Below are 27,906 nucleotides of genomic sequence, written 5' to 3' on the forward strand. Positions count from 1 at the left end.
GGCACTGGACTATGGGATGGAGGATATGTATAATGGGTATATGGGCACGGGACTATGAGATGGAGGATGTGTGATGGGTATATGGGCACTGGACTATGGGATGGAGGATACGTTTGACGGGTATATGGGCACGGGACTATGGGATGGCGGATATGTTTGCTTATATGGGCACAGGACTATGGGAGGGAGGATATGTATGATGGGTATATGGGCATGGGACTATGAGATGAAGGATGTGTGGTGGCTATATGGGCATGGGACTATGGGATGGAGGATATATATGATGGTATATGGGCATGGGACTATGGGATGGAGAATATGTGTGATGGGCATATGGACATGGGACTATGGGAAGGAGGATATGTATGATGGGCATATGGGCATGGGACTATGGGATGGAGAATATGTATGATGGGTATATGGGCACTCGACTATGGGATGGAGGATATGTATGATGAGTATATGGGCACGGGCCTATGGGATCGTGGATATGTATGATGGGTATATGGGCACGGGCCTATGGGATGGAGGATAATTATAATTTGCTATAACTAACTACAGTTACCTACTATGCCCGGGCAGCGCCGGGCTCCTCAGCTAGTGTGTGTATGTATATATATATATATATATATATATATAATATATATATATATATATGCGCATGACATTATATACATGTTACGTGATTGTTGCCTTCAGGGACAGGATCAGGGTAATATAGTCCACACCCTTATTCATACACGACATATCTCAGACTATTTCAACAGGGTTTCTTTTCACCCCGAATAGTCCAGTATCAGCCATGTATATCATGCCCCCCTGGTGTCGTTGACATCCTATTCACTTGCCAAGTAATTTAGGAAGCCTTGAAATATTGCACATACTCACTGAAGCCAAGAACACCGTCCATGAATTTATTGGCACATTGCACATGCCCAGGGAGGGATTCAGTTGGAGGCATGGTAAGGGGCATCCTAAAGGTGTCTGGGACTGGATGTAAGGGACGCCCTTCTAGAGTAGTCTGACGTAATTTGCAAATATTGATAATTTTATTTATTTTCCAGGGCAAGATTGATGTGCAAGATAAGGGCTCAAAATGGTAATGGTGGCAGTTTTGGAGGCTTGGAAAACTTGAGAATTTTTTTTTAAAAAACGGTAGCCAGAAAATACAAGAAGAAAATCCTGCAATATGGATTAACAAAATCTATCTGCTATGGAATAAAATACCGCCACATACCCGAATGTCTGATGTTAAGTTTTAAGTGAATTGTTCTTAGCTATTCATAACTGTTTGTGTTAACCCAATGAACCATAGACATCCTCAATGCACTCTGGGAACCAAAGCCACAAAAAAAACACAGCAGCCCCCCAATTCACTATTCACATTGAAAGCCAGCAAGTCAGCGCAATAATCACTATCAAAACATCCTCCTGCGCTGTTATGACATGATACAGAATGATGGCTTCCCGTGTCTGCTGCCCACACGACATGATTCAGAGGCGACACAGGCGGCCGCCGGATGAATCCAATGTACAGTGTCTCTTCATGAATACAATAGATGTTCTCCATTGTGCCCCTATTATATTCTTATTATACAGCTTGATTGTGTTTATTGAGCATTTCATTTGCCTTTTCCTATACTGTTCAATGCTATAAACTTTTTTTTCATTTTTCTTTTCAATTGTTTCCAATATCATATAACAGGCCTCTGTAGATTGTAAAGGCAATCCCATATACACTATATATATATATATATATATATATATACTGTATATATATATATATATATATATATATATATATGTAATATTTATTGTGACTACTTAAAGGAATTGTCCATTTTTTTAGGGGAAAAAACCCCATTAAATGTATATTTATTTGTTATATCACTATCTTTATTAAACATGCAATTTTCACACCGGCCACTATGTCCAATATATAAATATAAACATAAAAATAAAACATTTAAGATAAAAACTTGATTTAAACAATAGGTAATTTACTGATGACACATTCCCCTGTGAGGTTTTCACCTTTGAGTGAATGATCTGCGCCGTGACTATTAATCACCATAATTCAATACAAATTTTAATGATTATACACCGTAGTCCGACAATTTTAGCAATTACAAGCTATTAATACCCTGTCGAAAGCTAAATCCTAATAAAGGTGCTTACTGACTTTGCCCACTTTCATTTTTTTTCGATATGGACACCAAGGTTTCCAGAGTTGGAAAATACAAAAAAAATTGCATTTAATTGCAGCTCTGCCTAAGATCTATTTCTATTTATTGAGAATTCCCACTGTTTTAAAGCTATAGAGATAGTAATTTTCCAGGAGCCCGCAGAGAAAAGCCTGCGTAAACACACCGACTTCTGGAATTCGCAAATGCTTCATAAGTAGCAAGTAATTACGCAATTATGGACTCATATCTTGTCAGTTCTTTGCAGGGTTGTGTCTGGCGGACTCCTAAATGCCTGCAATCTAATGAAATGGTTAAAACAGATAACCTGGTGATCGAATGTGGTCCAAATTATACTCTTCCAGCTCATGTTCCACCAGCTCCGGTGCCAGGCTGGCATAATAATGGTAATGTCAGAGTGTAGGCATCACATTCCTATATGGATTCTTGCTGATAGATAAAAAAGTGAAATTACTTTACATACAGTCTTAATTATACATATTTGGTGTATACAGCTCCTATGCAAAACAATGTGTCCCTATGTTGTGAAGGCCCATGTATAACAAGGGGAGGTACCACTTAGGGCCCCGTCACACACAGAGAGATCGCTAGCGAGATCACTGATTTTGTGACGCATCAGCGATCTCTTCAGCGAGATCGCTGTGAGTGACGGGGATCAGCGACCGGCCCCCCTGCCGGGTATCGCTAATCACGCTTGATCGTCCTGGGCCATTTTTTGATCGTTGGTCTCCCGCTGGCCAGCGCGCATCGCTGCGTGTGGCAGCGAGACACCAGCGATCAGCGACGCTGGTATCCAACGTAAACATCGGGTAACTAAGAGCCGCGCGGCTCTTGGATACCCGCTGTTTACCCTAGATACCAGCGCACATTGGTTTCCAGGGTAAACAGCGGGTATCCAAGAGCCGTGCGGCTTAGATACCCGCTGTTTACGTTGGAAACCAGCTTGCTCGCTGGTCCTGATCGCTGGAGGGGCTGTCTATGTGACAGCTCACCAGCACTCAGCCTAACGAGGTCCTAGCGATCCCATCCATGTCGGATCGTTGGTGGGATCGCTGGGACATCGTTATGTGTAACGGGGCCTTTAAGCCTAAGAAGAGTTTTGGAGGGACGGAGTGTGGCGACATCAATATGCATCATCACCTTAGTACAAGGCAGTAATAAAAGCCCATAAAATCAAGAGATTTGGCACCAGTGAGAGGAGTATGTGGTGTACCGAGTAAGGCACTTGATATTGATGGTCTGATCAAGAAATAGGCCTATCTAAAGTTTCTTGAGTGATGTACCATGAGTCAAAGGTGGTGACTATGTGGCTTATTAGGATTTAGAGGAAAAGGTTGCTTGTTGAACCAAGCAATGACCTTGGACAGGAAGACGGATTGGCTCTCCTCACGGAATGGGCAGCAACCAATGGCCAGTAGTGATCTGGGGCTGATAGAGTTGTAGCGTGTAGGAGATGGGTTGGCAAGAATTTCTTGTGGATTGCCATCTACCCTGCCTAAATAGTCATAGTTGGAGACAGGTGTAACCCAGAGTCCCTGAACCAGTTGTTTAGCCTGTCCTGCCAGATTCTGTTCATGAGTCCTGAACCTGTCCTTTCTGAATCCGCACCTTCATCATCTGCCGGTGTTCCATAACCTGTCTCGTCTAAACCCTGAATCCGTCCCATCTGAATATCCTGTTCTGTTTCAACCTAATACTGTTCTGTCTGAACCTGCTCTGATATCCATTGTACCCATGATTCTGAATCCTGTCCTGCTAGTGACACCTAGTCCATGTCTGCAATCCTGACCCTTGGAGTCAGCTGCTGCTGTACCAGGGACTGCCCTTGATTGGTACCTGGTGGCTACCTGTAGCTCAGACCTTACTCCACCATCAGGGGCTCTAGTGAAAAGCAGGTAGCCGCATAGCCATGCCCCTCCAGTAAGCTCGGTTCTTTGGCAGTGGGTGACAACAGGGTCTACTTTCATAGTTTTAAGGTTGAAAGAAGACCATGAAGTTCAACCTATAATCTAACATGTTGATCCAGTGAGTGGCTGCCTTGCTGTCAGATTGTGTGTGGAGGAAGAACTTGGTCTGAATGTTTCATGGCAGACATAACTACAAGGTGTTATCGGGAGAGGAACACATGTAAACTAATGGCCTTTATGACCCAACCCTTGAAAACCACAGAGTGGTGACAGAAGAACACTGGACGGTTCAGGAAATTGTGATATATAGACTAAAAGTTGAGACTTGTAGACAGTGCCAGACGGAGTGACACTGCTCTAAAGACCAGCGACAGGAATGAAAGAGGCAAATTATTGTCAAGTGGTGGAGAATTGCAAGCAAGGTGTGAATTGTGTGGTCTCTGTGACCCCTTTAAATAATTGCTATTCATTTCTGCAAGTATTTCCAATGGCAATTTGTCTATAACAGTGCTCCCCACCAATGGCTTGTAAGCCTCGTGATGGGCAGCTGTTGGCGGTTCCATATACTGTTTTTTTTGGTCTTGTACAATGGTGAGCCTCGCAATACTTAGTCGGGGTCACGTTTCCCTATAATGTGTGTCACAGTAGCATTACTATGAGGAGGGGGAGGCAGAGGGGCCAGAGGGTGCGGTCGCCCCAGGCCAGCGCTCTGAGGGGCCTACCCGGAGCTACTGCTACCCTTAACTATATCGGCGTGTAAACAATAGAATAGCAGCTATATAGTGCAGTTAGGGCGTGGTAGAGAATTTTTATTGCAAGTATATTAGACAATAGCTTAGATTATGGAACTAAATAGATAGGGATTTAGAAGAAAATTACTTTGCCTTTGGATTACCAACTTATTATTTTTTAAGCGGAAATGTTACCATCTGGAGGGCATAAAGGAGGCATATTACTTTGTAAGGAGCACAGTTGTGTCATTACTATGTGGATAAATAAGAGGAGCTCTGCTTTTGTACCCCACAGTAGGTGCAGTAAAAGGGACACAGTATTGGGGTATTAGCAGGATAAGGAATTTGCACAGGTTGGGAATAGATGGGGACAGTGCTGGAAATGTGGATGTGAAATGTGTATTTGTTGTAAGATCTGCAGACGAGTCCTGGCTGGAGAAGTTGTCATGGAGGTCTGGGCCAGATGGAAAAGACGGGAAACATGAATGACTCCATCAGAAAGAACATCAGCTGTAACTTTGCTGTAAGGGTTGGTATCTACAGGGTTGGGTTGGTATCTACCACTATATGGTCACCATATGCCGGTGATATCAGTGTTGGTCTTTGTATAGAGATCATGGCCATCTGCTACAGTTCTCTTTTATCCACTATTAGACTGTTCCACCGTAGTTGTAATCAGGGTTACCTGGTTAGGGGCCCACTCATGTTTCGCCTCCCTCTGAGCTGAACTGTTAGCTACACCTCTGATGTGTCATATTTAAAAAAATAAAGCTTGCAATCTTGGAGGTCTTGAGGTTAAGGGTTTCTGATCTTAAAGGTTATTATCAAAAGCGAAAGTTATCACCTATATTTCTGGTTGCTGGGATCCCCACCAATCCTGAGAACAGGGCTTTTAAATGCCCTTTGGAAATGGAGTAGCGGTTGCACGTGCGTGCCATCCAATCTGTTCATTCTCTATAGGACTACTGGAGAAAGTCAAGTTTTCTCTGGCAGTCTTCTAGAGAATGAATATGCATGTGTGGCCACAGCTTCATCCTGGCAGGGGCATTTCCGTCCACTATTTTCTGGATCGGCGGGAATTTAACATATTAGACCCTTATCCATAAAAAAGCACATAAGTTTAAAATGCCCTATTAGGAATGATTTAGTGGTGACACATGCGCATTAATTCTGTAGAAGAAGAAAATGTCCTATAGAGCTTGAACGGCTTCATTACAACGGATCACTTATGTAGCCCTTGCATGGGATCAGTGATAGTACCAGCTGTCCTGTGGATAGGTAATAACTTTCAATGTTGAGACATTTTTTTTAACAGCTTGCTGCTCTATCTCAAACTATGGCAACTTGTTGGATGAACGTTCTGCGGGAAAATCGATCTTGCTCAAGCCTAGATAGGTCCACCTGGGTCTTCTCCACCATTATCTCGATAGTATCAAGCCATCAGGTTGCTGGTCTTCCTCTTCGCCTTGTGCCTTCTATTCTTCCGACCATGATGTCCTTCTCCAGTGATTGCTCTCTTTGTATGATGTGCCTAAAGTAGCCAAGTCGTAGCTTGGTGGTCCTTGCTTTGAGTGACATGTCTGGCTTGATTTGTTCCAAAATAGATTGGTTGCTCCTTCTTGCCATCCATGGTACTGATAACATATTTCACCAGCATCACATTTCAAAGGTGTTGATTCTTCTTCTGTCTTGTTTATTTATCGTCCAGGTTTCACATCCATATGTTGCCACAGAAAAGACCAAAGTATGTCTTCATCACCAGTGAAATGTTCCTTGATTTGAAGACCTTGTCCAGTGACTTGACTTCATTGTTGATTTGCCCACAGCTATTCCATTGACTTCCGGTGTCGTTGCGGCATCTTGAGTAATCAATGATGTTGGGATTAGCCCGCTAAAATACGCTGGGGAGTGGGAAAAGTCTAAAACTTTAGTGCAGCTCACAAATGGTCCCCTCCACTTTTCTCCAGTTTCCAGTCCCTTGTAGAAACCGGTCACGTCCCAACCATGGTATACAGTCTATAGAAATTCTTTCCTCCTCATTAGCTGCCATATCTGATTGCGCAGCTCCATAAATCAATATGCAGCCAGCGGTATAAGTATCTGATTTCTAGATTAATCACAATCATACGGATAACAATGCAAACGACTCAATACTAGAGAACGACCAGAGCCTAATAAGTGTGATTGTGCCGTGCGGCGGACATCTTGCTTCCGTACTGTGCGGAAGTCTTTCTGATTTGATCACTGTCTCAGCTGGTATTCAATCACTGATTACCCTAATAAAGAAGAGCGACCTCCTGAAACAGAGAAGACGAAAGATTAAACTGTTGAGCACTAAATGAAATCTGCCCTTTTTTTTCTCTCTTTTCTCCTCGGCTATTCGTATACTTTACTATAGAAATCAAGGATTGTAGCATTAAACCTGAAGCCTGCGACTGGGGGACGCAGATTACCGGCCATGGTTCCTTAGCAGCGGCCGTCTCCCGGATATAAAGTATTAGCCACGAGAACAGCAGGGTTCACTAAGAGTGTATTGTCTTCTCCGAGGAGTGATGAACTTTAAAGCTCGGCCATTTGTGTGTGGCATGAGCCATTGTGTTCCCGGATTAAGTGTCTGCAGACCCGCTGGAAAGGGACCATATTTCACGACCAAGAGAGAAAAAAAGACACCTGCTGGCATTAGAAATGTATTCTTACCATTGTAGCAGAGCTAAATGTGTCACTGGGCACAATACATATAATATACAGGGTGTTACCTGTGCTGTAACTGGGGTGAAAGTAATACTAAGCACCAATCATCGTAGAGAGAGCAAACACTGGGCGATAACCAGCATGTCAACCTCCTCTATCTATCTATCTATCATCTATTATACAGTATACCTACCTCATATCTATAATCTGTCTATTATCTATGAATCATCTGTCTATTTATCTATTATCTATCATCTATTTATCTATTATCAATCTATCATCTATCTATGTATCATCTATCTATCTAAAAAATCAAAGAAGCAACACACCATCATACTAGTGCAAAAAAAGCTATTTTAATAGCCCATTTGTGCGTGATGTTTCGGCTCTGTGTGTGTGAGTCTTTTTAGAACAGTGCTTTAAAAAGGCTCACACACAAAGCCAAAACTTCGCACACAAATGGGCTATTAAAATAGCTTTTTTTTGCACTAAGATGGTGTGCTGCTTCTTTGATTTTTCTAATATAAGGACTGGTATGTACCAGTGAAGCCTTGCACCCAACTATTGCCATTGTTCAGGTGCTGCTCTCTACTCATTTTTTTCTATCTATCTGTCCATCTATTATCTATCTGTACAAAAAAGGCAGGACACCCAGTGAAGCCGGTGTACAGTTTTTTAGTTGCCAATGTACCAAACATTTCTCCGTCTCTTCCACTAAACTCCCCCTCCATGTCTGTGTGTGTAAGGGTAGGCCAGGGCCGTAGTCATGACCGAGGACACCGGTGTATTTATGCCCTGGCCTACCATTACAGGAAAATAGTAAACATTACTCTGCATACCCGCGGCTCCATTTTCTGCACCTTCAGGGTCTCCTCTGCATGGCTGAAGGCTCCCTCTAGACGATTCAGCACAAACAGACACAGTCCATTATAACTTTTATATGGACAACTTTACTGTTTTCCTTACGCAGCACATCCATTTTCATCACAGCATTTACAGCAGGTTCCACAATGCACATTTCTTCCTCTTTCCCTGTACTCCTTTCTTTGTCATCCAGCACGTACCCGGGTCGGACCGTATCGAACGGTTCCTCAGCATCCTTGTAAAAGGGAGAGATTCGCTGGATACAGTGAAGAGCCGGAGGCAGAGAAGGGGTTTCACAGGGTTTACTGAACAGGTTATTAGACAAGGAATACTCCACGCAGGGAGATAGGATCAGTAACGGCAACGACGAGAATTACACACAAACACACAATGCTTGAGAAAAAGGTATACAAAAATGGGTAACTTATCGCTTGCAGTTCTTGTAGGGGAAAGGCTGGAATATCTCTCGACGGCGTCGCAAATCATGGACAATGTCTCTGGCTCTGTTACGGAGGAACGAAAAGCACCGTCTCCCAACGGTGCCGATGTATCCGGTCTCACTTGGCTTGAGGGCGCCGGAATGTAGAAACAGTCCTTTGTGTGGATTCCTCTGGAATGGCACTGAACATGAACTGTGAGCACACTTGCAGACCGCGACAGCGGGCGGTCCTCTGGAGTAGTCTCTAAGAACGAAGCAAGTCAGCTTATCCGCAACTGCGGGCGGGAAGGAGCCATCCAAAAAGGAAGGGTCAGAAGATAACTCGGTAGTGTCACAGTCAATGGTGGAGTCAGAACACTGGGGGATGAAAGACGTGGAGTTAGCAGTCGGGGCAGTGGGGAGGAAGTCAACCTTCTCCTTCTTCTCCTGTCGCATTCCTGCCAAATCTCTCCCGTTCCCACGCTCAGTCCTTTTTATATACCCTACGCCCCCTGCTGTCCAGCGTAAAGGTACTCCCCTGCCAGGAGAACCTTCCCCCAGCAACAGTGGTGACAGTGCCAATAGTTCTTGCCCCAAAGGGCATCGGAAACTGCTGACTCTGTCCCGGCTCATCTTCTTACACCCTCCCTGTTCAGCTCTGCTATGGTTAGAAACTCCCTAGTCTGTTTCACCCCAGAAATGAGGGTTTCAGCGTTCGAAGTCAGCTGCCACATGGTGAGCGACCTGCCCTTCTTACACAGTGTCCTCCCGGTCCAAACTCACTGCATCTGGGAGTTCCCTCAGCTCTTTCACCCTGGAACTGAGGGCATCAGCCCATGCAATAAGTTGCCACATTATGGAGCCACCTTCGTCCCCGTATTGCCACTGTTTCTGTCTTAAGCCTCTGTTCTAAGACTGCTGTGGCCGGCTGCTGTTCTAGCTCGCTGCTGTTCGGGCCTGGTGCTGCAGATAGCTGGGCTTCTCCGTTAACAAACTTTGCATGGTCACTGCTATCATTCCGGGCTCTATAGGCCGTGCAGGCAGTTTGGGCTCTGTGGCCCGTTGGCTTCCTCAGGGGGCCTTTGGGGCTGCGTGTTCTGGAATCCTTAGTGAGGGACTATGGGTAAGAGTGGCTATTGTTATTTTTGTTGACACTTTCTTTGATACTTATCATTGATCTGTGTAGGCAGCTATTAGGGGTCTTTTGGGAGATCCCATGTACGATTTGGTTAATTTGTAAGGACAATTTTCATAGTTTACATTGAGGCACTTGCAATTTAGGCTGCATGGATATTGTAGCTATGATAGATATGCTACTTTAACCACCTTCCCACCTCTTGATGTTTTTCTAAGGCCCGTGTTACATATCTGTTTGTTTGTCCTTTCCCTGATTTGAACTTTATTTTGTGATTGTATTTATAAAAATTTTGTGTGATGTATTGTCTACTTGAATAAAATATTGATTTTTTTATCAAAATTTATTTTTTTGGTTTACACTCAGTTTTTTTGTATACTGATACAAGTGTTACGGCTGTATAGTTCCTAGCACAACAATAAAAATGGCACCTGACTTGTAGTCATCTGATGTTCCATCGCTGAGAAATCAAGCTTTCAAGTAATATGCAAATTAGCTTGGAAGTGCATTGAAGGCGTGTCCGTATGTGTTTAGGCACCTCCTCAATGCACTTCCATGTGGCTTCAAAGTTCGATTTCTCAGTGACGACACATCGGATTACTACAAGCTAGGTATCATTTTTATCGTTGTCCTTGGACCTATACACCCGTATTAGTAGTTTCAATAGTAAAATCAAACTGACAGGTTCACATTCTGCATGTAGTATTGTATACAAGGCACTTTTTCCTTGAAAAGTCTTTATGGAGATGTCCATTCCATTCTCTATCTGACAGCAAATACTTTATAGCAACACTTAATATTCTGCGCTTAAAGGCTAATCAAAAAGTAATTTGAGGTAACAGAAAAGGGTCAGTAATTGAGCAAGAAACGCTCTTGCTGATATAATTACTCTCTATTCATGTAAGGTTATATGACATTAATTGTATTCTGGAGCCGAACTCTTTCTCAAATGTCACTTTTATTTGATGTTGATTTTCACTTACACCTTAACTACTTATGGTACACGGTGCTGCAGTCAAACCCCGGGAGGACGGTGGGAATAATTGTGATAAATACCAATGGGTTATCGTCCAGAAGGCGGAAATTCAATTATTTGCTAATGGCGGCATATGATCTAATGGCACGGCTCTTTTATTATGGTAAAATTTTGTATCCGCAGGTGCTGGATAGGGTAAGGATAAAGATCACATTAAAGAGGTATTTGTCTTTCATGAAACAGGTATCGCAGAGCAACTTTTCATCTAAGAATCAGAAAATAACCAATTGGGTAAGTCAGAGTTTTATGATAAATATATACATAGTATATATATTTTTAATAATGTTAATTATTAAATTATTCATATATTGTGATTGGCTCGCCTGCCTGCTCACAGAGGTAGATACAGGAGCATTTCTTGTGTTAATCTTCTACTGGTTTATTTAGAACACTGCATAAACCAGTGCAGGGTTCAACAAAATAAACATGGCCTTTCTGGCATTATGGGACAACGAAAGATAATGTACAGCACAACCCATATGCCAGCAGGCAGAGGCGTAGCTAGGGTTTCAGCTTATGGGGGGGGATGAAAAATCTGAGTGGGCCCATAACCAGGTAATGCTGACTACAGCTACGGTGGCGCCCCTTAATCGTGAGTATAGGGGAAAATCACCAGACGACCGCCCTGAGATTGAAAATAGATCTACACACAAAACGAACACTGATATTACTATGTAGGGACCATATACTGTAGTGGTAGATACCAGTTCTGCAGACCATACATGAGATCACAGCACAGTTATTGATGGTAACTTACAGCTGACGTTCTTTCTGGTGGAGTCATTCACTTTTCTCGTCTTTTCCATCTGGCCCAGACCAACAACTTCTCCAGTCACAAGTCATACTCAGAGAATATAACAAAGACACATCTGACTTCTCACATTTCCACCACCGTACATATCTATCCCCTCCCTGCACAAACTACTCATTCTGCTGATATCCCAATACTGAGCCGCTGCTGCCATATGTGTCCTACAGCAACTACTGTGTGTTACAATAATGGCTCCTCTTACCGCCCCACATAATAATGCCACCACTGTGCCCCTTACATAGAAATAATTACTCCTTTATGCTCTCTAGATAGTAAAATTCCCTCCTAGAAAATATTAATGCCCTGTGCATGTGCCCTCCACATTTTGTCCCTAAAAAGTAATAATACCCCATATGTAACTTTGATGGTCACAATACTCTGAGTGCCCCTATAACAATAATTTTTAAGTGCCCACTTAACATTTAGTAATGTCCCCCAAGTTCTCCCCATGTACAGTTTCCCTATACACAATATAATGTCCCCACAGCTCCCCTATACACAGTATAATGATCCCACTGCTCCCCTATACACAGTATAACGAGCCCACAGCTCCCCTCTATACAAAATGATGATCCCACTGCTCCCCTATACACAGTCTTATGCTGACAGAGCTCCACTATACAAAGTATAATGCCCTCCAGAGCTCCCCTATATACAGTATAATGGACCAAGCAGCTCCCCTATGCACAGTATAATGCCTTCACAACTTCCCTACACAGTATGGGGTGCCCACAGCTCACATAAATACAGTTTGATGTTCCCCACAGCTCCCCTGTACACAGTATAATGGGCCAACTGCTCCCTTATACACAGTATAAATCCCCCACAGTTCCCCTATACACAGTATGGTGTGGCCACAGCTCCCTTATACACAGTATAATGCCTCCCCAGTTTTACACAGTATGATGGGCCCACAGCTCCACTATATACAGTATTGTAGGCCCACAGCTCCACTATATACAGTATGGTAGGCCCACAGTTCCACTATATACAGTATTGTAGGCCCACAGCTCCACTATATACTGTATGGTAGGCCCACAGCTCCCTTATACACAGTATGATGGGCCCACAGCTCCACTATATACTGTATGGTAGGCCCACAGCTCCACTACATACAGTATGGTAGGCCCACAGCTCCACTATATACAGTATTGTAGGCCCACAGCTCCACTATATACAGTATTGTAGGCCCACAGCTCCACTATATACAGTATGGTAGGCCCACAGCTCCACTATATACAGTATGGTAGGCCCACAGCTCCCTTATACACAGTATGATGGGCCCACAGCTCCACTATATACAGTATGGTAGGCCCACAGCTCCCTTATACACAGTATAATGGGCCCACAGCGCCACTATATACTGTATGGTAGGCCCACAGCTCCACTATATACAGTATGGTAGGCCCACAGCTCCCTTATACACAGTATGATGGGCCCACAGCTCCACTATATACAGTATGGTAGGCCCACAGCTCCACTACATACAGTATTGTTGGCCCACAGCTCCACTATATACAGTATGGTAGGCCCACAGCTCCACTATATACAGTATTGTTGGCTCACAGCTCCACTATATACAGAATGGTAGGCCCACAGCTCCCTTATACACAGTATGATGGGCCCACAGCTCCACTATATACTGTATGGTAGGCCACAGCTCCCTTATACACAGTATGATGGGCCCACAGCTCCACTATATACAGTATGGTAGGCCCACAGCTCCCTTATACACAGTATAATGGGCCCACAGCGCCACTATATACTGTATGGTAGGCCCACAGCTCCACTATATACAGTATGGTAGGCCCACAGCTCCCTTATACACAGTATGATGGGCCCACAGCTCCACTATATACAGTATGGTAGGCCCACAGCTCCCTTATACACAGTATAATGGGCCCACAGCGCCACTATATACTGTATGGTAGGCCCACAGCTCCACTATATACAGTATGGTAGGCCCACAGCTCCCTTATACACAGTATGATGGGCCCACAGCTCCACTATATACAGTATGGTAGGCCCACAGCTCCCTTATACACAGTATAATGGGCCCACAGCGCCACTATATACTGTATGGTAGGCCCACAGCTCCACTATATACAGTATGGTAGGTCCACAGCTCCCTTATACACAGTATGATGGGCCCACAGCTCCACTATATACAGTATGGTAGGCCCACAGCTCCCTTATACACAGTATAATGGGCCCACAGCGCCACTATATACTGTATGGTAGGCCCACAGCTCCACTATATACAGTATGGTAGGCCCACAGCTCCCTTATACACAGTATGATGGGCCCACAGCTCCACTATATACTGTATGGTAGGCCCACAGCTCCCTTATACACAGTATGATGGGCCCACAGCTCCACTATATACTGTATGGTAGGCCCACAGCTCCACTATATACAGTATGGTAGGCCCACAGCTCCCTTATACACAGTATGATGGGCCCACAGCTCCACTATATACAGTATGGTAGGCCCACAGCTCCCTTATACACAGTATAATGGGCCCACAGCGCCACTATATACTGTATGGTAGGCCCACAGCTCCCTTATACACAGTATGATGGGCCCACAGCTCCCTTATACACAGTATAATGGGCCCACAGCTCCCTTATACACAGTATGATGGGCCCACAGCTCCCTTATACACAGTATGATGGGCCCACAGCTCCACTATATACTGTATGGTAGGCCCACAGCTCCCTTATACACAGTATGATGGGCCCACAGCTCCACTATATACTGTATGGTAGGCCCACAGCTCCCTTATACACAGTATGATGGGCCCACAGCTCCCTTATACACAGTATAATGGGCCCACAGCTCCCTTATACACAGTATGATGGGCCCACAGCTCCCTTATACACAGTATGATGGGCCCACAGCTCCCTTATACACAGTATAATGGGCCCACAGCTCCCTTATACACAGTATGATGGGCCCTTAGCTTCCGTACATACAGTATGATGTCCAGCAGAGTTCCCCAATACATAGAATGATGTCCCCGCTGCTCCCCTAAAGCACAGTATAATAGTTAATAGTGTTCTGACAATGTGCGGCGCCCGCACTGAGGGCTCCACTAAAAGGAGGAAATTAACTTTATTCCTTCTGGCAGCCTCACATTTCCAGTCATATGGGCAGTGCTGGCACAGTTTCAGTCACCGATAGAGAGCGGCAGCTGTAACTGCGCCCCTGACCCTGACTGACAGCCGGCTTAGCACCCTGTACCCGCCGGTAGTTTTGTTACTGGGGCCCCTATAAATATTAATGCTTCTTAAATGTCCACTTGACATTTAATAATGTCTCCTGAGTCCCCCCATGTACATTAATAATGGCCGCAGCATTGTTGATGTCAGAAGGAAGTCATGTGATGACTCTTTCAGCTTCTCTCAATTCTCTTCTATTCTTTTTAGACAACACATGCACATAGCAAACGTGGGGTCCATGACCACCTGATGACGCCAGTGATATTGGGGGCTCATGCCGCAGGCGCTCCCTGTTATGATTTGGCAGTCTGCTTATTATTAAATTATTAGAGCACCACTCCAACAATGTTTTTTTTCTCACCGCTGGAGTGGTGCTTTAAGCGCAAGTCCCCTGCCCCGGTCATACACTCATTCACTGGTGTATTCACCATTTTTTGGCACTGCTCCAGTCCCATGGCTCAATCTTGTGAGTGCAGCTTCTGATTGGACAGAAGTTAGAAGCTATGTCACAAGCGCTCAGTGTAAGTCTATGAGAGCCAGGAAGGGGCCATAACTAGGCCAGAAAGAGGTCAGAATGAGGCTCTCACAGACTTACATTGATTAATGACCTCCATGAAACACTGGGTCAGCGGACAGGTCACAAACTGCAGGAGATGGAGCTGAGTGGCGGGAAACAGATGAAAACGCCAGAAGGTGAGTATGACAGTCGATAGCGTTCTTGGATTTTAAGCGCCACCGTGGTGAAATAAAAATAAATGCTGGAGTGGTGCGTTAAATGTGATGCAGCTCATGGTTGCTGTATGGGGGCTTCTTATACTAATACTCAGAAAAGACCCAGCTGGTAAGTATAAAAAGCCCCCGACCTCCCCATCCTCCTCCTCCCCAGACAGCAACTAATACATGCAATAGAGTGCATATAATCTCATAACAAAACAGTATAATAATCATCCCTCCAGTGTCCTGTCATTCCTCCCCCACCTCAGCCCCCACAGTACCCCATCCTCTCGCATTCACACCCCCAGTGCCCTGTCCCCCACCTCCACTTAAGCCCCCACAATACCCTCATGCTCTCACATTCCCCCCAGTATCCAGCCCCCCTCCCCCACTTCAGCCCCCACAATACCCTCATCTTCTCATATTCACCCCCAGTGCCCTGTCCCCCCACAATACCCCATCATCTTATATTCACCACCCAGTGACCATGACATGCCTTCATTTAAGCAATCTAATAAATTCCATCCCCACTTATCGATGAAGTTTGCAGTAGAACTGGGAAGTGTCTGAGTGAAATGCTATGTGGGGTGGGCCCTAGGACACATGACTTAGGAAAGTCTGACTGACGGCTTCACTGTAATGACCCCTCCCAAAACCCACACTTACCCCTTCTTAACTTAAATAAGACACGACTGCGTGACATTGGATGTAAAAGGCCACAGCAGCCCCGTTTATTAACACCAAACAAGCAATAACATTTTATCCATAAACGTAGAAATATTCCATAAACATAACCACCAGCAAAAGGAGGGGGGTAAATGAAGAGTCCATTGATCATGATTGCAACACCAGCTCCACCACGTGCCCTCAGCCGCACCAAACCGGCTCGAGGACAACCAGCTCCACCACGTGCCCTCAGCTGCACCACACCGGCTCGAGGACACCCAGCCGAGTGTTGCCCAACCAATGTCCTGCTGGGACCCAGCCCAGCAGGGACTCACGTTAACATGCCCCGCTGTGACCCAACACAGCAGGGTCCCACGTTAACATGTCCCGCTGTGACCCACCTTAACCAAGTATACCATTGCACCACCAGGGGTAACCCGCTCCTGCACTGGGTTCACCCCCCCGCTCTTTGTGCAATCCACCGACTTCAAATACCCCCCTCCTTTCCGCCGACTGCTGCGACAACGTCAAACCTCTTCTTCTCTTCACCATGTCGATCTCCAGAAGATCCTAAAATTAGGGTGGGAGGGCGGGACGATTCCGGACGTCTGCAAGGTAAGGAATGACCATCCCCCCACAGTTCTGCCCTATAGATCCATCCCACAACTGACCACTCCCTGCCAACTCACATTGCACAATAAGCCCCATAGCTCCAACCCACACCTTCCCCACAAACACAAAAGCACTACACCTTACCCTTCACTAACCCTCAGGCCTAGCATCCCTCCTTAGTCATGTGCGCCCTCCCTGTAGCCCCTTTGGGGCAGGCGTCCGGGCTTGCCTTCGTGCCTGCCCTGAGCCAATCGAGCTAGCATGGATTGGAGTGAAGAAAACTGCAGCCTGGCAGAAGCTCCTCAGGTGACAGGTCAGTCAGCCTGCACCGTACTGTGCAGGATGGAGCTCTGCAACTGGCCACTGTGCTACCAGCGTGTAGAGTCTCCATCAGACAGGAGCCGGCATTTTGCTGCTCTCATCCTGTGCTGTGTCCTGCCTCATTACTGAAGTAGCAGTGACTCCCGGTGGGCCCCTTCATTTGATGGGGCCCGGGGTGACGGCCCCCTCTGCCTCCCCAGTAGCTACGCCTCTGCCAGAAGGGATCCACCTGCTCAGGGTACAGCACAGTCCATATACCAGCGGGAATCCATCCACTAGCACATCCCATATGCCAGCTGGGACCCACCCGCTCAGGATACAGCACAGCCCATATGCCAGCAGGGATCTGCCTGCTCAGGGTACAGCACAGCCCATATACCAGCGGAGATTCGCCAGCTCAGGGTACAGCACAGTCCACATGCCAGCGGAGATTCGCCAGCTCAGGGTACAGCACAGCCCATATGCCAGCAGGGATCCGCCTGCTCAGGATACAGCACAGCCCATATACCAGCGGAGATTCGTCAGCTCAGGGTACAGCACAGTCCACATGCCAGCGGAGATTCTCCAGCTCAGGATACAGCACAGCCCATATGCCAGCAGGGATCTGCCTGCTCAGGGTACAGCACAGCCCATATACCAGCGGAGATTCGCCAGCTCAGGGTACAGCACAGCCCATATGCCAGCAGGGATCTGCCTGCTCAGGGTACAGCACAGCCCATATACCAGCGGAGATTCGTCAGCTCAGGGTACAGCACAGTCCACATGCCAGCGGAGATTCGCCAGCTCAGGATACAGCACAGCCCATATGCCAGCAGGGATCTGCCTGCTCAGGGTACAGCACAGCCCATATACCAGCGGAGATTCGCCAGCTCAGGGTACAGCACAGTCCACATGCCAGCGGAGATTCGCCAGCTCAGGATACAGCACAGCCCATATGCCAGCAGGGATCTGCCTGCTCAGGGTACAGCACAGCCCATATGCCAGTGGAGATTCGCCAGCTCAGGGTACAGCACAGCCCATATGCCAGCAGGGATCCGCCTGCTCAGGGTACCGCACAGTCCATATACCAGCGGGAATCCATCCACTAGCACATCCCATATGCCAGCTGGGATCCACCCGCTCAGGATACAGCACAGCCCATATGCCAGCAGGGATCTGCCTGCTCAGGGTACAGCACAGCCCATATACCAGCGGAGATTCGCCAGCTCAGGGTACAGCACAGTCCACATGCCAGCGGAGATTCGCCAGCTCAGGATACAGCACAGCCCATATGCAAGCAGGGATCTGCCTGCTCAGGGTACAGCACAGCCCATATGCCAGCGGAGATTCGCCAGCTCAGGGTAAAGCACAGCCCATATGCCAGCAGGGGTCCGCCTGCTCAGGGTACCGCACAGTCCATATACCAGCGGGAATCCATCCACTAGCACATCCCATATGCCAGCTGGGATCCACCCGCTCAGGATACAGCACAGCCCATATGCCAGCAGGGATCTGCCTGCTCAGGGTACAGCACAGCCCATATGCCAGCGGAGATTCGCCAGCTCAGGGTACCGCACAGTCCATATACCAGCGGGAATCCATCCACTAGCACATCCCATATGCCAGCTGGGATCCACCCGCTCAGGATACAGCACAGCCCATATGCCAGCAGGGATCTGCCTGCTCAGGGTACAGCACAGCCCATATGCCAGCAGGGATCCGCCTGCTCAGGGTACCGCACTGTCCATATACCAGTGGAGATCCACCCACTCAGGGTACAGCACAGTCCATATGCCAGCGGAGATTCGCCAGCTCAGGGTACAGCTCTTTATGGTTTATTCCAATATGGATTAGGCACTTTAACATATGTACGGTATCTCTTAGATGTTTCCTGTTTACTTTCAACCTTGATTAAGGTGCTAATATTTATTGTACATTAGGGTTTTTACCACTTCCATTTTGTCAGGGACTCCCTTTACGTATTTACTGTGTGTGGGTTTTGGTCTATTTTGTCCCCCGGGTATTTCTTGCGCATCTATGATCTATGTCTTTTATTCTTTTTTTAATATTTATTAATAAAGTTGATATTTTAATTTTTACATTGGGTCTCTTCATATGGTTGGCTGGTTAATTCCAGTCCTGACCTATTGAGTTAACATCCTTCTATACAATGACTGATAATAACACCTCTATATACATAACACAGGATCCACCATTCACAATAGGTCATGTCACAGCTCACCTCCTCCCCCTGTACAATGACTGATAACATCTCTATACACAGTAGATAACACAGGATCCACCATTCACAATAGGTGATGTCACAGCTCACCTCCTCCTGTACAATGACTGATAACACCTCTATATACAATAGATAACACAGGATCCACCATTCACAATAGGTGATGTCACAGCTCACCTCCTCCTCCTCCTGTACTATGACTGATAACACCTCTATATACAGTAGAGAACACAGGATCCACCATTCACAATAGGTGATGTCACAGCTCACCTCCTCCTCCTGTACAATGACTGATAACATCTCTATACACAGTAGATAACACAGGATCCACCAATCACAATAGGTGATGTCACAGCTCACCTCCCCCTCCTATATAATGACTGATAACACCTCTATATACAGTAGATAACACAGGATCCACCATTCACAATAGGTGATGTCACAGCTCACCTCCTCCTCCTGTACCATGACTGATAACACCTCTATATACAGTAGATAACATAGGATCCATCATTCACAATAGCTGAGTAGCTGAGGTCACAGCTCACCTCCTCCACTCCCTTCAATGACTTGTGCACAGATCAGCGCATTCCCAGATGCGACTGTTACACACAGAAATAGCCTCTGAGTTAGAATATTGCTTCTAACTCAGTCATTCTATATATTGTGTCCAGTTTTGGGCACCACATTTTAAAAAAGACATCAACAAACTGGAGCAAGTTCAGAAAAGAGCAACCAGAATGGTGACCGGTCTGCAAACCCTGTCTTATGAGGAAAGGTTGCAGGATTTGGGAATGTTTAGCTTGCAAAAGAGAAGACTGAGAGGAGACTGAATAGCTGTCTACAAATATCTAAAGGGCTGTCACATTGTAGAAGGATCATCTTTATTCTCATTTGCACAAGGAAAGACTAGAAGCAATGGGATGAAACTGAATGGGAGGAGACACAGATTAGATATTAGAAAAAACTTTTTGACAGTTAGAGTGATCAATGATTGGAACAGGCTGCCACGAGAGGTGGTGAGTTCTCCTTCAATGGAAGTCTTCAAACAGAGGCTGGACAGACATCTGTCTGGGATGATTTAGTGAATCCTGCTTTGAGCAGGGGGTTGGACCAGATGGCCCAGGAGGTCCCTTCCAACTCTACGATTCTATGATTCTAATATCCATGTGCAAGACAGAAGTTGAGACTGTAGTACTCGGCCTAGTGGTCAGTGTGAAAACTGCATGATGTTAGGTTTTTTTATATATCATTATTTATAATGAAAAAACAAACGTAAAAAAAAATCAACATAAAAACAATGCGTAAGTTTTGGTCATTTTTATCTAGATTATGACTTGAAGAAATTAATCATTTTTATCTAGAGGAATTAATGGGGATATCCTATTTTATTGATCGCGAGCTTTATAAAATAGCAAATTTTAAGTGTCTGACCTCTGGGACCCCCATGATCCTGAGGATGGGGGCGGGGGGGGGGGTTACCCCTGCGTCCTTCAAAATCTTCATTTTTAGAGAATAAATATGCAGCCGATGTTCCTTATGCAAATGATTACACCAAAAGAAAATCTGTACTAGATGTGACTGCAGATGATGGAAAATCAGGTGGTGTAATATGGCAATAAGAGAGATCTCCAGGAGCCATAAACCGTGTGCAGCAGGCTGCCGTCAGCACTGATGAGCCATAGACGCTGCCGTACAACCCTACAACACACTAAAGAACCTGCAAACTTAGGAAAGTTTCCATTCGGCGGCGCTAAGTACTGATTTAGGACATTCTGTTCTCTCCGGGGGAAAAAAAAAAGAAGAAGAAGAAAAGACGGCTGATCCGGAGTGTGATGTCTCGATGTAGAACCATCGTGTTGTGATGATATGTGTAATATATTAAACCTTTTCAACAGTGACAGTATTAACTGTTCTGTGACATTTTCAAGTGCTGCCGATGACATAAAAAATGAGAGATAAATGAGGGAGAGGGCCGGAAAAACAGCAGTACGAATATTAAAACCGCAGAAACACAATGTCCACGAAATCACAGCGGCCCCAAATCTCTCCGCCTAATAGAAACGCTATTTTGCTTTATAAGCACCAACGGTTTCAAATTTAGGAGAGAAAAAAAAAAGGACGTTTATATCATCTGCGGAAGAAACAGGCGCGGGACGAGGATCTCGGAACTCTGGCCAGGAAGAAAGTCTTCAATAATTAAAACCTAAAAGGAAAGTGTCATCACAAAGTGGCCTATTGTTTAAATCAGGTTTTTATGTAAAATGCATTTTTTTTTCATTTCTTATACCATTTTCTATATTAAAGAAGTCTTGTATTTTCTGGCCACTAGGCTTCATTTTAGATTGTAATCCCAAAAAAAGGTTAAATAAACAATGAGTCATCCATAATATTACAACAGAAACCCGAAAGAAATAGGACCAAGGAGCAACATAAAAAAATGTACATTTTTTAAATTTAAAAATAATAAAATTTACATTTTTTTATATTGCTCCTTGGTCCTATTTCTTTTGGGTTTCATTTTAGATTGATAATTCCTGTTCTTTACAGAAAACATTCAGCAGTCACATTATCTATAGAAAAGACTGAGGAAAAATAACAAATTAAAATAACAAATTATTAAATTAAAATAACAAATTATAAAATAACAAATTATACACTGTATAACACAGGATTCACCATTCACAATAGGCGATGTCACAGCTTACCACCTCCCCCTCCTGCACAATGACTCATAACATCTTTATTATACAGCAGATAACACAGGATCCACCATTCACAACAGGTGATGTCACAGCTCACCTCCTCCTGTACAATGACTGATAACATCTCTATATACAGTAGATAACACAGGATCCACCATTCACAATAGGTGATGTCACAGCTCACCTCCTCCTGTACAATGACTGATAACACCTCTATATACAGTAGATAACACAGGATCCACCATTCACAATAGGTGATGTCACAACTCACCTCCTCCTCCTGTACAATGACTGATAACATCTCTATATACAGTAGATAACAGGATTCACCATTCACAATAGGTTATGTCACAGCTTACCTCCTCCTGTACAGTGAATGATGACATCTCTATATACAGTAGATAACACAGGATCCACCATTCACAATAGGTGATGTCACAGCTCACCTCCTCCTGTACAATGACTGATAACATCTCTATATACAGTGGATTACACATGATCCACCATTCGCAATAGGTGATGTCACAGCTCACCTCCTCCTCCTGTACAGTGACTGATAACACCTATATACACTAGATTACAAAGGATCCACCATTCACTATAGGTGATGTCACAGCTCACCTCCTCCTCCTGTACAATGACTGATAACAGGATCCACCATTCACAATAGGTGATATCAGCTCACCTCCTCCTGTACAATGACTGATAACATCTCTATATACAGTAGATAACACTGGATCCACCATTCACAATAGGTGATGTCACAGCTCACCTCCTCCTCCTGTACAATGACTGATAACATCTCTATATACAGTAAATAACACTGGATCCACCATTCACAATAGGTGATGTCACAGCTCACCTCCTCCTTCTGTACAATAACTGATAACACCTCTATATACAGCAGATAACAGGATCCACCATTCACAATAGGTGATATCACAGCTCACTTCCTTCCCCTTCTGCACAATGACTGATAACACCTCTATTTTCAGCATTTTCCTGTAGCTACCACTAGAGGGAATTTAAGACCTATTGCATACCCCATTAACAACTGCTGAAACACCTTTTATTGGCGGTCATTCAAGGGACTTATAAGTGAATGGCGCCGCCCAGCAGGAGTAATTCCTGTAGGTGACAGCTATACATGACAGCTGACATCCTGTGACATCAGGCCCAGACAGTTTTCCAACAAGTCGGAGTCAATTAACCCTTTAAATACCGCTGTCAATCCCGACAGCGGTATATAAGTGGTTGAAAGGGGGTTAAACGACCTCCTTTGGCAGTATGAATCAACCCCCCACGATCGTAATCACAGTTGCCGATTGATGCAAAGATACCCTGGGGTCATCTGATTAAATAAATTGAAGAAGAAGCAATTAAAAAGTGATATGATAAAAAAAAAGGTACAAAATAAAAACGACAAACCGCATCACAAAACACAAGGCCTAATATGGCTAATTCTGCAAAAAAATAACAAAAATTACATCTCTCAGAATATGACAATGCAAAAACAAATTAATTTGTGTAAAATATTGTTTTTATTCTGTAAAAGCAGCAAAGCAAAAAAAAATATAAATCTGGCATTGCTGTAATAGTACTGAGCTACAGAATAAATTGGTGTTATCACTTTTACCGAACGGTAAACTGCGCAAAAATAAAAACAATAACTGAATTGATGGTTTTTGTACATTGTGCGGTTGAAAAATATGGGTAAAAAGCAATCAAACAGCGATATATGCATCAAAATGGTACAAAAAAACCTCCAGCGCATCTCACAAAGTATCAGCCCTTATACAGCTCTGCTTGCCAGACAATATAACAGATACAGCTGTCAAAATATTGCGACATAATAACTATTTTTCAGCATTTTTACTGTAATTGCAGTAAAACAAAAAAAACAATAGAAATCTGGTATCGCTGTAATTGCACCAATCCGAAGAATAAAGTTGCCTAATCATTTATACCAGACGGTGAACTGTGGAAAAATAAGAACTATTCTTATACTGGTGTCTATTTGTTCGTTCTACAGCCCAAAAATCAAAACAAGGCTCTGCTCACATTTATCCTGCGCTCTCCGCTGAGCGCTTACGTCAGTATTTCCATGAAATTCACAAAATATACAATTCAGATGAAACCCCCCAACAGAACCCCTCACTTATGAGGTAGATGTAGTCAGTTTGGACTGGTATCTGTTCCGGCAGTGCCCCATAATTTTAGGCATGTTTTTAGCGCACAAGTGTGGGTGACAATAGGTCAGTGCACACCTAAAAATATGGATACCACCAGAGCAGATGCCAAACGGACTCCAAAGTGTCTCCATCTGCCTCATTTTAGTGGGTGGTTCCACCTGATGGTTTCGTCTCAATCAAATTTTTCTGGAATTTACATGGAAACTGTGAAGTAAGTGCTCAGCGTAGAACCCAAGAATGTGGTCCCAGCCTTATACTGAAAGCGATCAAAAAATGTAATGTATCCCAAAATGTTACAGATAGAACCCCTAATTTATCCCACACACAACCAGCCGCCACTCAGGTACATCATCTATCAATGGAATTATAGGGGGTTCCCACGTTGCTGGTAGAACAAAGACTGTGTAAAAGCGACATGGCTCCAACCCCCTCAAATAAAATCAGATGAATTCTGAGCTCCCAAATCCAAATGCCCCCCTCCTTCTGGGCCACATTGTAAACCACAGTAAGCGGCCACATATTTGGCATTGGAGAGAAGGAAGGTAACAATTTATGGGGTGCGTGTCTTCAGAAGCACAAGCTCGGCTCAATGTATGGGGGCGCCACAATATACGGGGGCTCTTCACTGTATGGGGGGGCGCAATGTTTGGGTACTAGACTGGCATATTTGCAATTCCCCTGAATAAAGCCTGGCGTGTATGTTACAAAATGGCCACTGCAGCCGTAGATGAATTCATTGAGAGGTGCAATTTTTTCAATGGGGTCACTTTTGGGCTTTTTCTGCTGTTCTGTCACCTTTTGGGCTCCGCAAATGTCGATCGCAAAATAATAAAATATGTGCTCCAAAACCAAATAGCGCCCCTTCCTTCTCAGCCCAACAGTACATTCTGACGCCACATGGGGCAGCACCGCGTTCAGGAAAAAAATTGTGCAATAAATTGTGGGGTCTTTTTTCACTATTAACCCTTGAGTAACTGACAAATTTGCAGCAAATACAAAAATTACATGACCTGTAGGTTAAAAATGCTTAGTACACCAATAGATGCATTCCTTGAGGGGACTAGTTTCCAAAATGGGGTCACTTATGGGTGGTTTCTGCTGTTTTAGCATGTCAAGGGCTCTACGAATGCGACTTAGCATTCACAATGTATTCCAGACACACATACGTTCCAATAACCAAATATCGATCTTTCCTTTAAGAGCCCTGCCATAAGCCCAAACAGCAGTTTTTGACCAAATATCGGATATCAACGCGGTCATAAGAAATTGGGTAACATATTATGAGGTCCGTTTTCTCCTATTATCCATTGTGAAAATTACAAATTTGTGACTAAAGCAACATTTTAGTGGAAAAAACGTAATTTTAGCTTTCACAGCCACATTTTAAAATGTTCTGTGAAGCACCTACAGGTTCAACAAGCTCAAAACACCTCTTGAACAATTCCTTGATGGGTCTAGTTTCCAAAATGGGGTCACTTGTGGCGGTTTCTGCTGTTTTGGCACCTCAGGAGCTCTACAAATGAGACATGGTGTCTGCAGTCTACTTCATCCAAATTTACGTTCCAAATACCAAATGTCCCTAGAGCCCTTCCGAACCCTGTTGTGTGTTCCAGCAGAAATGTTTGACTACATATGAGGTATTGCCACACTCAGAACAAAATTGGTAACAATTTGTGGTCTTTCTACACAGTGGTCTTTTTCATGTCAATGTAAAGTTGCCAAGAGCGGTAGTCATAACCGAGCTGCTGTCCGGTTTCGCTCTGGCACTTTACAGGAAAATAGTGTCCCATTCCCAGATTGTTGTCAGGTGTGGGGTGCATCAAAACTCGTGTAGGCCTCCACTGTCTCCAAGCCTTCATCTTCCGGTGCCGCTGCACGTATCTCAGGGGACACCAAGTTCATGACAACAAACAAACATTTGCTGGACAGTTCAAGTTCATCAAGTTGTAACATGTGGGATAGGGCACAACACTTCGTATTCCTTATTTTCTTAGCACAACTCTTCTTCAGCCCTACCCCTCTTTCACCCTGGACTGTCCCTAAGCCCACTGACTCCATCAGCCTCAGGGATTTCCTGTCCAATTCAGCAGTCCACCTGGGATCCACTACCTTCCGTCTACACGGGTCTCGTCCATCTTCCACTGTACGCAAGAGGACACAATGAGCCGGGCAGCCCCTATGCCAGACCTTGGGCTCCAGACGTGCCTGGATCGTCCACTCAGGATTCCAGTAGGGCTCCCCACTGCTCCAAACGACTAGTACATGCTGGCCATAGCGGCCCACTGTTCTTGAACATGACAGTATCACTGCACGTCCCTATCTGAGTCACTACCAGGAAATGTCTGCTTTCCACTAGCACTAGTTCCATCCCACTGGGCTAGTTCTACACATTAATTCTATCCTATCCTATAGACTAAACCTGTTGCCCTTATCTTATGTCCTATACCGTTGCTAAGCCACCTACTATATGAATAGTACTTATTATCATGCCTTGGCGGCTCTGCAAATGCAATCTATTTCGGCCAAATTTGTATTCCAAAATTAAAATGGTGCTTCTTCCCTTCCGAGCAGTGCCGTGTGTGCAAATAGAGGTTTCTAACCACTTGTGGGGTATCGCCGTGCTCAGAAGAAACTAGGTAACAAATTGTGGGGTTTATTTTCTGGTGCCATTCTATGTAAAAGTGAAAAAATTGGTGCTAAAGCAAGATTTTATAAACAAAATGACAATTTATTTGTTTTTCATTCCACTTTGCATTAATTCCTGTGCAGCACCTGAAAGGTTAAAAATTTCCTGACAGCAGTTTTGAAGTATTTGCAAGGAGCAGTTTTTAAAATAGTTTCACTCTTGGGGGGGATTTCAACATATAAGTTCATCTAAGTCTGAATAGGTGCCTAAAGAAGGTTTTCTAAATTTCTTGGAAAAAAAATGAGAAATTTCTGCCAAACTTTAAACCCTCCTTACAAAATAAAATTGCAATTGAAAAATGATGCAGATATAAAAAAGACCTATGGGAATTGTTATTTATTAACTATTTTGTATAGCATGACTAACTGGCTTTAGGATTCAAAAATTGAAATTTTGAAAATTACGAATTTTTCAAAATTTTCACCAAAATTCTGATATTTTAAAAAAATGAACACAAACCATATCGACCGCAATTTACCACTAACATAGCGTAAAATGTGTCACAAAAAAATAATCTTAGAATCACTGGGATATATTGAAGCGTTCCAGGGTTATTATTACCATATGAGGTGACACTGTTTGGATCTCAAAAATTTGGCCTGGTCATGAAGGTTAAAATTGGCTCAGTCACAATCACTAAGGGGATACAGCTTTATTATTGAAGTCAGCGTATAAACAGTATGCAGTCAACTCCTAGGTTCCCTCTAGTGGTGAGCGTCGGTAGCCAAAACTTTATTCTTCTATTCTGGAGCCCCGTATTAGAAAAAAGAA

At 44.4% G+C, this 27,906-nt stretch overlaps 1 protein-coding gene and 1 long non-coding RNA gene across 2 annotated transcripts in view; one reads left to right on the forward strand and one right to left on the reverse strand.

Moving 5' to 3' along the window:
• Window positions 1-1,529, forward strand: part of LOC141101260 (uncharacterized) — a 35,382-nt gene extending 33,853 nt beyond the window's left edge. The window contains exon 3 of the long non-coding RNA XR_012234921.1: window positions 1,065-1,529. This is a non-coding gene — a long non-coding RNA (uncharacterized lncRNA). The remainder of the gene's footprint in view (window positions 1-1,064) is intronic.
• Window positions 1-27,906, reverse strand: part of SAMD12 (sterile alpha motif domain containing 12) — a 701,452-nt gene that overhangs the window by 132,183 nt on the left and 541,363 nt on the right. The window lies entirely within an intron of this gene.

This window comes from Dendrobates tinctorius, unplaced genomic scaffold (assembly GCF_039654945.1).
Source record: "Dendrobates tinctorius isolate UK_male_01 unplaced genomic scaffold, ASM3965494v1 ptg000116l, whole genome shotgun sequence".
Taxonomy (NCBI): Eukaryota; Metazoa; Chordata; class Amphibia; order Anura; family Dendrobatidae; genus Dendrobates; species Dendrobates tinctorius.